We start from the raw sequence: 9877 nt of genomic DNA on the forward strand, positions 1-9877 counted from the left end.
TGGATCGGCAATGGGGGGGGGTGGTGTGCATGTGGGTGGGGTGGGTGGGGTTGTGGAGGGGGATGAGGGTGCTGGGTGGGTGGATGGGTGGGGGGTGTGGGTGGTCGGCTGTTGCCATGGTGTGCGGTCTGTGGCCATACTACCCGATTCCCACGCCCATCTAGTCAGTGAAGCGGGCGGCTATCAGTCTGTCCCGTGCCCGCTGGGCCAGCCGGTAATGGTGGACAGCCACCCGACTGTGTCTACCCCGTCTGCCCTGACCATTACCCCCATCCCCCTCATCTGGGGAGGACTGCGCCTCTTCCTGCTGCTCCTCCACTCCGCCCTCCTCTGCCTGCGGCACATCGCCCCTCTGCTGGGCTATGGTGTGCAGGACGCAGCACACCACAATGATGCGGCCGACCCTATCTGACCGATACTGGAGGGCGCCCCCAGAGAGGTCCAGGCACCTGAAACGCATTTTCAGCACGCCAAAGCACCTCTCTATCACTCCCCTTGTCGCTACATGGGCATCATTGTAGCGGTTCTCCGCCTCATGGCGTGGCCTCCGTATAGGCGTCATCAGTCACGATCGCAATGGGTAGCCCCTGTCGCCCAGCAACCAGCCCCTCAGCCGGGGATGGCGTCCCTCGTACATGCCGGGGATGGATGACCGCGACAACACGTATGAGTTGTGTACACTGCCTGGGTAACGGGCGCAGACGTGCAGGATCATCATGCGGTGGTCGCAGACCACCTGTATGTTCATCGAATAGGTCCCCTTCCTATTGGTGAACACGGCCCTGTTATCTGCAGGTGGCCGCACGGCGACGGGCATCCCATCGATCGCGCCCTGGACCATGGGGAACCCGGCCACGGTAGAGAAGCCCACGGCCCGGGCATCTTGGCTGGCCCAGTCCACGGGGAAGCGGATGTAGCGGTGCGCCATGGCATATAGGGCATCTGTCACTGCCCGGATGCATCGATGCACCGATGTCTGTGATATGCGGGACAGGTCCCCACTCGGTGCCTGGAATGACCCCGTTGCATAAAAGTCCAGGGCCACCGTAACCTTGACGGACACGGGGAGAGGGAGTCCCCCGCCAGTGCCAAGCGGTGACAGGTGTGCCAGCAGGTGGCAGATGTGTGCCACGGTTTCCCGCCTCATCCGGAGTCTCCTCCTGCATTCCCAGTCCGTGAGGTCCTGGTATGACTGCCGGGGCCGGTACACACGGGGCGCCCTAGGGTGCTTCCGTTGCCGTGGGGCCGCGACGTCCTCCTCCCCCTCCTCGTCCTGTCGGTCAGGTGTCCCTCCAGCCTGGGCCTCTGCAGCAGCCTGCGCCGTCTCTCTGGCACGTTCCTCCTCCTCCTCCTCATCCAGGGCAACATAGACATCAGCGGCTATCGCCACAGCGGCCAATATCGCTGGATGATCGGAAAACATGACGGCCTGGTGGGGGAGAGGGGAACGACGACATGTCATCATTGCCCATATCCCCTCCTCCCCCCAGCCAGGTGGCATGGACCGCATGGGTCCAACTGTTGGAGGCTGGCACCTGGCCAGGTGGACCAACACACTTGCCCTCGCATCCCCCTCCCCGGCACGGACCCCCCCCCAACCTCCACCCCGGCACGGACCCCGTCCCCAACCTCCACCCCGGCACGGACCCCACCCCCAACCTCCACCCCGGCACGGACCCCCCCATCCCCCTCCCCGGCAAGGACACCCCCTCCAACCTCCACCCCGGCACGGACCCCCCATCCCCTCCCCGGCACGGACCGCCCCCATCCCCCTCCCCGGCACGGACCCCCCCATCCCCCTCCCCGGCACGGCCCCCCCCCCAACCTCCACCCCAGCACGGACCCCCCATCCCCCTCCCCGGCACGGACCCCCCCCCAACCTCCACCCCGGCACGGACCCCCCCCCCAACCTCCACCCCGGCACGGACCCCCATCCCCCTCCCCGGCACGGACCCCCCCCCCCATCCCCCTCCCCGGCACGGACCCCACCCCCCAACCTCCACCCCGGCACGGACCCCCCCCCCCAACCTCCACCCCGGCACGGACCCCCCATCCCCCTCCCTGGCACGGACCCCCCCCACCCCCCTCCCCGGCACGGACCCCCCATCCCCCTCCCCGGCACGGACCCCCCCCAACCTCCACCCCGGCACGGACCCCCCCCAACCTCCACCCCAACACGGACCCCCCCCCCAACCTCCACCCCTGCACGGACCCCCCATCCCCCTCCCCGGCACGGACCCTCCCATCCCCCTCCCCGGCACGGACCCCCCCCATCCTCATCCCCGGCACGGACCCCCCATCCCCCTCCCCGGCACGGACCCCCCCCCCCCAACCTCCACCCCGGCACGGACCCCCCATCCACCTCCCCGGCACGGACCCCCCCCCCAACCTTCACCCCGGCACGGACCCCCCATCCACCTCCCCGGCACGGACCCCCCCCCATCCCCCTCCCCGGCACGGACCGCCCCCCCCAACCTCCACCCCGGCACGAACCCCCCCCAACCTCCACCCCGGCCCAGACCCCCCATCCCCCTCCCCGGCACGGACCCCCCCCACCCCCCTCCCCGGCACGGACCCCCCCCATCCCCCTCCCCGGCACGGACCCCCCCCCAACCTCCACCCTGGCACGGATTCCCCATCCCCCTCCCGGCACGGACCCCCCCCCAACCTCCAGCCCGGCACGGACCCCCCCCCCAACCTCCACCCCGGCACGGACCCCCCATCCCCCTCCCCGGCACGGACCCCCCTCCCGGCACTCCCCCGGAGCCCAGCCTACTCTAACCACACACCCCCCCGCCGCACACACACACACAACCCGAGACACACCTCTCCTCACGCATTCGGACTGCGGCCACGCCGTCGCCTGCCCAGAGCCAACCCCCCAGGCCGTCACTCACCTCCACGCCGATGAAAAGGAGGTTTAATTTACGTCGACGTGAACGGTCATCACGTCGACGGGACTTCGGTCCATCCGGAAGGGAGAATATCGGCAGGCCAAAAATCGGCTGCCTTGCGCAGACCCGTGACATTCTCCGACGGCAGCGGCGACATTAACGCCCCGCCGACTTTTCTCCCTTCGGAGACTTCGGCAACCGGCGGGTGCGGGATTCACGGCGGCCAATGGCCATTCTCCGACCCTCTGGGGGGTTGGAGAATGACGCCCATGGTCTCCAGCTCAACAGGGCCAAGTGCTCATTTGGTCAATCTGATATAAAGATTCTAGGCGACCACATCTCGTGGCAGGGTTTGCGGCCAGACGCCGACAAGGTCTCGCCGATCAACGCCATGAAGACCCCGGAGGACAAGAATGTGATCCTCCGCTTCCTCGAGATGGTCAACTTTCTCGGGAAATTCATTCCCAATATGGCATCCCACACCACGGCCCTCCACCATCTCGTCAAGAAGTCAACGGAATTCCAGTGGCTGCCATGAAGCGTGAGCTGAAGGCAAAGCTCACCACAGCCCCAGTTCTAGCGTTCTTCGACCCAACCAAGGAAACCAAGATATCAACTGATGCAAGCCAGGACGGCATTGGGGCGGTGCTCCTCCAGCAAGGTGACTCCTCGTCCTGGGCTCCAGTGGCATATGCCTCCAGGGCCATGATGCCCACTGCGCAACAGTATGCCCATATCGAAAAGGAGTGTCTGGGTCTCCTGACAGGAATAATCAAGTTTCATGATTACGTTTACGGCCTGCCGAAATTCATGGTGGAAACAGACCACAGGTCTCTCGTCCACATAATCCAGAAGGATTTAAATGACATGACACCTCGATTACAGCGAATTCTTGTTCGACTCCGCCGCTATGACTTCGAACTTGTCTACACGCCAGGCAAAGAGCTGATCATTGCAGATGCCCTATCCCAGTCCATCACCACACCGTGTGAACAAGGTGACTTTATCTGCCACATAGAAGTGCAAGTGTGTGCCACCAACCTCCCAGCCTCTGACGAACGGGTGGTCCAAATTCATGAGGAAACGACCAAGGATCCTTTACTGCAGCGTGTGATGCAGCACCTTACCCATGGCTGGCAGAAGGGACAATGTCCCCCATTCTTTAACGTTAAAGACGAGCTGATGGTTGTGGAGGGAATCCTTCTGAAACTCGACAGGATCGTTACTCCTCAAAGCATGCAGGCTCAACTACATGCGGGTCACCTTGGAGTCGAGAAATGCCGACGCAGAGCTCGGGAGGCAGTTTACTGGCCGGGCATTAACCAGGATATTGACAACACGGTCCTCAATTGCCCCACCTGTCAGAAGTTTCAACCGGCTCAACCCAAGGAAACATTGCAACAGCACGAGATCGTGACCTCTCCGTGGTCCAAAGTAGGTGTAGACCTTTTTCACGCCAAGGGGTGTGACTACGTACTCCTGGTCGACTACTTCTCCAGTTACCCAGAAGTGGTGAAACTGTCCAACCTAATGTCGAAGGCGGTCATCAAAGCCTGCAAAGAAACGTTCGCCAGGCACGGGATACCGCTAACGGTAATGAGCGACAACGGTCCTTGCCTTTACAGCCAAGAATGGTCTGATTTTGCACAGTCCTACAACTTCCGTCACATTACCTCCAGTCCCCACTACCCGCAATCAAACGGGAAGGCCGAGAAAGGGGTCCATATTGTCAAGCGGTTGCTGTGCAAAGCTGCAGACTCAGGCTCCGACTTCAACCTGGTGATGCTGGCATACAGGGCAACCCCACTGTCCACTGGGTTGTCTCCAGCGCAGATGCTCATGAATCGCACTCTGAGGACCACAGTTCCAGCCATCCATGTTCCAGACGTTGACCACCTCACGGTACTACAAAACGTGCAGCAGTCCCGGGCCCAACAGAAGGCCACATATGATGCTCATGCCACGGATCTACCTGAGCTGGCTCCAGCCGATCATGTTCGCGTCCAGTTGCCTGAAGGCGGTTGGTCAGCCACAGCTGTTGTTGTCAAACAAGTTGCCCCGAGGTCTTTCGTTGTCCGCATGGCTGATGGCTCCCTGCTACGGCACAACAGACGGGCATTGCGAAGTGTTCCACGCCCACCACCTGACCGCAGTGCTCTGCCGGCTATCATGCTTCCTCCGGACGTACCCTGCCACGAGGCCACCGATCTGCCAGCGATCCTGCCGGCCCACGCGACCACCGCAATGGCAGCAATCCCACCTCTCTACGTGCGGGCGTCTCCTGATCCACCTCTGCGGCAATCAACAAGAATTCGTTGCCCGCCACAAAGACTGAATCTGTAGACTTAACTTTTGTAAATTCTGTGACTGAATCCATCGACTTAACTCTTGTACATATTGCCTAGTTTGCCATGTATCTGCACTATCGACACCTTCCCATGTATATACGTTTGTTCAATCACCGTTTGTATATAGTCAGGCATATATATATATATATATATATATATATATATACATATATTATATACATGAGTGGATATAATATAGATATATACCTCAGTATTTATTTAACTCAAAAAAAAGGGGAGATGTCATAATATCCACTCATGTATATAATGAGATGCAGACAGGTAGTGATTGACACATAGGATGACCAGTAAGCATACAACACAGCACCGCCAATCACCAGACAGGACACTACCACTATAAAGCCAGAGGGCACTAGGTTTCCCGCTCTCTCGAGACCCAGCTACTGAGACAGTCAGAGTCCACGAGCTAGCAAGTGCAAACACCATGCGGTAGCCAGTAAGCCTGGTCAGGCTACTACAAGGTCACTAGTCAGATCAGTATAGTGTCGACCCACAGCTGAATATGTACAGCAGTTCATCTAGTTGAATAAAACAGTGTTAGATCTTCTCCTGTGTTAGACGTCTGTTTCTAATTTCCCTACATCAGGTGCAGTCCACATCGAACCAACCTGCCTAACACATCAGCACCCACCCATACGGCCGGTAACCCTGCGTTCACCCAGTGCCCGGGGTGGGTGGCCAACAGGATGGCCATCGTAATGGCGCTCGTTGAGTGGGTACCACCCTGTCATGTCAGGGGCTCCCCGACTGCTCTGCCTGTCCCCCCCTTCCTCTCCCCTACCCCGAACCTGGGAGGGCCACCTCCCTGCAGAAAGCACGGCCGATGTCCGTCACGGAAGCCTGCAGTCCCCCCCACGCCAACTCCTCCCTCCTCTCGAAGCCACCTCAGCCAACACGCCGGCATCACAATTTTGTATAGGTGGGTAGAACCACTCCGCCAGCAAATCAGCCCACCTGGGCCGCAGAATCGCTGAGGCCCCAGAGAATTAGCTGTCGGGGCGAACATTGCGATTCTCTGGGCCACGTAGCGGGCCCCGCAATTTCGTCAGGAGAATCCGAAAATGTCACAAAACAGGGGTCAAACCTGATTTCGGCGTCGGAGCCGATTCTCCGGCTGATCACGCTTCACGATTTCGGCGCGATGTCTCGCAGAATCCAGCCCATAGATTTTGAAGGAGAAACATAAGGGTGGTAAGGCTAGTAAGGGGAGTGAGGGGGGGGGGGGGTGCAGCACGGTAGCACAGTGGTTAGCACTGTTGCTTCTCAGCGCCAGGGACCCTGGCTCGATTCCCGGCTTGGGTCACTGTCTGGGTGGAGTCTGCACGTTCTCCCCCTGTCTGCGTGGGTTTCCTCCAGGTTTCCTCCAGGTGCTCCGGTTTCCTCCCACAAAGTCCCGAAAGACGTGCTGTTAGGTGAATTGGACATTCCGAATTCTCCCTCAGTGTACCCGAACAGGCGCCGCAGTGTGGCGACCCGGGGATTTTCACAGTAAGCTAATTGCAGTGTTGCTGGAAGCCTACTTGTGACAATAATAAAGATTATTATTAATAGGTCTAAGGAGGGAGTTCCGGAATACACCTCCAAATGCCATATCTTGGCAACTGCACCACTAACCTCAGACACTGCTGAATTTATCACCCCTCCCATTACTCACCTACCAACAATCTCTATCAGTCACGGATCATGTTTCATATTCATATTTCACCATAGCATCGCACACTTGGCATTGTTGTTATCCTCACATCTACATCTCAGAGCTTGAACCCACGGCCAGCTATTCAACCTTGAACTCATCACCCAGGTACATTGCATCACATTCACTGATGCACTCTCCTCTCTCTTGCAAGACAAGATGATGAACAACTACAGCCAACAGCAGCTAACTGTCAGGAACAGAAGGGCTGCATGTTTTCATCCTGATGAAGGAAAATAAATCTACCGTCATCAGAACGGCTGATTTTGAGGCTGTGGCCCAAGGCAAGGCTGAGGCCATGAAGGTGACGTTACGCTCATACCTAATCCTCGTCCGCGCAATTCAATTCCCCCTCTTGCACAGTCTCTCTTATTTCCCAACTGCACATGGTGTACGCATTAAATGCTTGCTCTTGCATAGAATTTTGGATGATGTGTTTGAGACAATTAATTTAGAATGTTTCTTTTGCATTAGCTGGTATTTCAACGTTGTGGAAGGTACTATGAGCATCAATAAGAGACGGGTGGTAAGGTGAGGGGCTATTGTTGAATAGGAAAATGAGCTTACGTTCACCGATTCTGTAACCAGATCAGCCAATCATGGACAGCCCTGCTCAAAAAAATGTTGGGACGCCTCCTCCTTTCCTTACTCTTCCAACTTCTCCCCCTCTTTAGCTGCTGTTGCAAACCTAGTGACAAAGGCTGTGCTATCATGATGGCAAGGTTTTGCAGGATGACAAATCTATTTTTTTCCATAAATTTAGAGTACCCAATTATTTTTTTCCAATTAAGGGGCAATTTAACGTGGCCAATCCACCCACCCTGTGCATCTTTGGGTTGTGGGGGAGAAAAACTCACGCAAACACAAGGAGAATGTGCAAACTCCACATGGACAGTGACCCAGAGCCGGGATCGAACCTGAGACCTCGGTGCCATGAGGGAGCTGTGCTAACCACTGCATCACCATGCTGCCCCAGGATGACAAATCTTGACACACACTCTGAAGAGTAATGGGCTCCTCCAGAACGGAGCAATGGAAGCATTGCTTAAACATCCCAATGATCTGCTCAATGACATTCTATGTGGCAATATGTCTCTCATTGTATACATACTGCCCAGGTGTAGGTGCATTGCACACTGGAGTTAAGAGCCAGGTGGCTAGCAGATGAGCTTTGGCAACCGGTAGCCATCTACTGGTTTCTGAGGGTGGTTTAAGGTGAAGGCATCATGACTGTATCCAGATAGTTGCCAGTGGCTTGTCGATATGCTGAGAACATTTTGCACACCATGTCAAAGGAGTGCAGCCCTTATCAGCTCTGAAGTATCTTTGAATTTAGATGTAGCACCTACACAGTGTGCAGTTGATGACACCCTACACCATGGGAAAAACCATTATCCTGACGAAACCGCATGCATATTTCTCTTCCCTTACACTCAATCACCTCTCTTATATGTGTGGGCAACAAATTGTGAAATGTTGGAGATGCCTCCCGGCTTCTGCTTGAAACGAGTCTTACACATAGAAATTCATGGCCACAGTCGCCTTCATCACCATTGGCAATGCCATCCTCACCCTGCTCTGAGGCTGCAGTACTGCCTGCTACAGATGGAAATTTCAGTGAGTAAAGCCTTAGTTCCTTTTGTTCCTTTAAAAGCCGGGGTGGAAATAATCTCCTATTGAGAGACCGATTCCTTCTTCTGATCTGAGCAGCCTGTGTTCCTTGATGCACTATCAATTACGACGAGACGAGAGCAGAGAGTAATCGAGGCTTTATTACACAGAGATGTGTGGCCTCCTACAGCTGCTGCCGAAATGGCTGCCGTTCGGAGAGCACACACATTTATACTTCGCCTACTGGGCGGAGCCAGCTCGCAGGGATCTACCCCCGTTCCTGTAGTACAGGGGCCTTACCGTAATACCCTCGTATGCAGTGCAGTATATACAAAATAATACAACAGTGGTGACTATCGCATTCACCCCCTGTTAAAAATGAGTCCAGCGGGTGTGGTGGAAAACTATTTACATACAGGTAATCATAAAAATTTCACAGAAGGTTACAAATTTAGACGGTCGGGTGCCTTGATCCATCGTTGAGAGCGCCGCAGTGCCGGTGGCGAGTCAGGCGTCGGCTCGGTCGTCGGTGACTCCGGGAGCATGTCAACATCCTCTTCATCCCCGGGTGGGACCAAGGGGAGGACGGATTGTCCTGGAGCGGGGGCTGCGGTGGGGTGTGCCGGGGGAGGGAGGGTGGCGCCGGGTCGGAGGGGGATTGTGTGGGGACCCAGCTGGTGCCAGGTCCCTGAGGGAGACTGTGTCTTGGCGGCCATCGGGGTACGCTACGTAGGCATACTGCGGGTTTGCGTGGAGTAGCTGTACCCTCTCAACCAACGGGTCCGCCTTGTGGAGCCGCACGTGCTTGCGGAGGAGATCGGGTCCTGGCGCTGCCAGCCATGTGGGGAGCGAAACCCCGGAGGTGGACATCTTGGGGAAGGTAAAGAGACGTTCATGGGGGGTTTCGTTAGTCGCCATGCACAGGAGCGACAGAATGGAGTGAAGTACGTCGTGGGGGACCTCCTGCCAGCGGGAGGCTGGGAGAATTCTGGGCCGGAATTCTCCCCTACCCGGCGGGGCGGGGGTTCCCGGGGGGTGGAGTGGCGGGAACCACTCCGGCGTCGGGCCGCCCCAAAGGTGCAGATTTCTCCGCACCTTTAGGATCCAAGCCCTCACCTTGAGGGGCTAGCCCCGTGCCGGTGTGTTTGGCGTGCCGCCGGCCAGCGGGATCGGCCTTTGGCGCCACGCCAGCCGGGGCTGAAAGGACTTCGCTGGTCGGCGGAAGTCCGCACATGCGCGGAAGTGTCAGCGGCTGCTGACGTCATCCCCGTGCGTGCGCAGGGGGGGATCACTTCCACATCGGCCATCGC

The sequence above is a fragment of the Scyliorhinus torazame genome, chromosome 5 (genome assembly GCF_047496885.1).
Source record: "Scyliorhinus torazame isolate Kashiwa2021f chromosome 5, sScyTor2.1, whole genome shotgun sequence".
NCBI classification, from domain to species: Eukaryota; Metazoa; Chordata; class Chondrichthyes; order Carcharhiniformes; family Scyliorhinidae; genus Scyliorhinus; species Scyliorhinus torazame.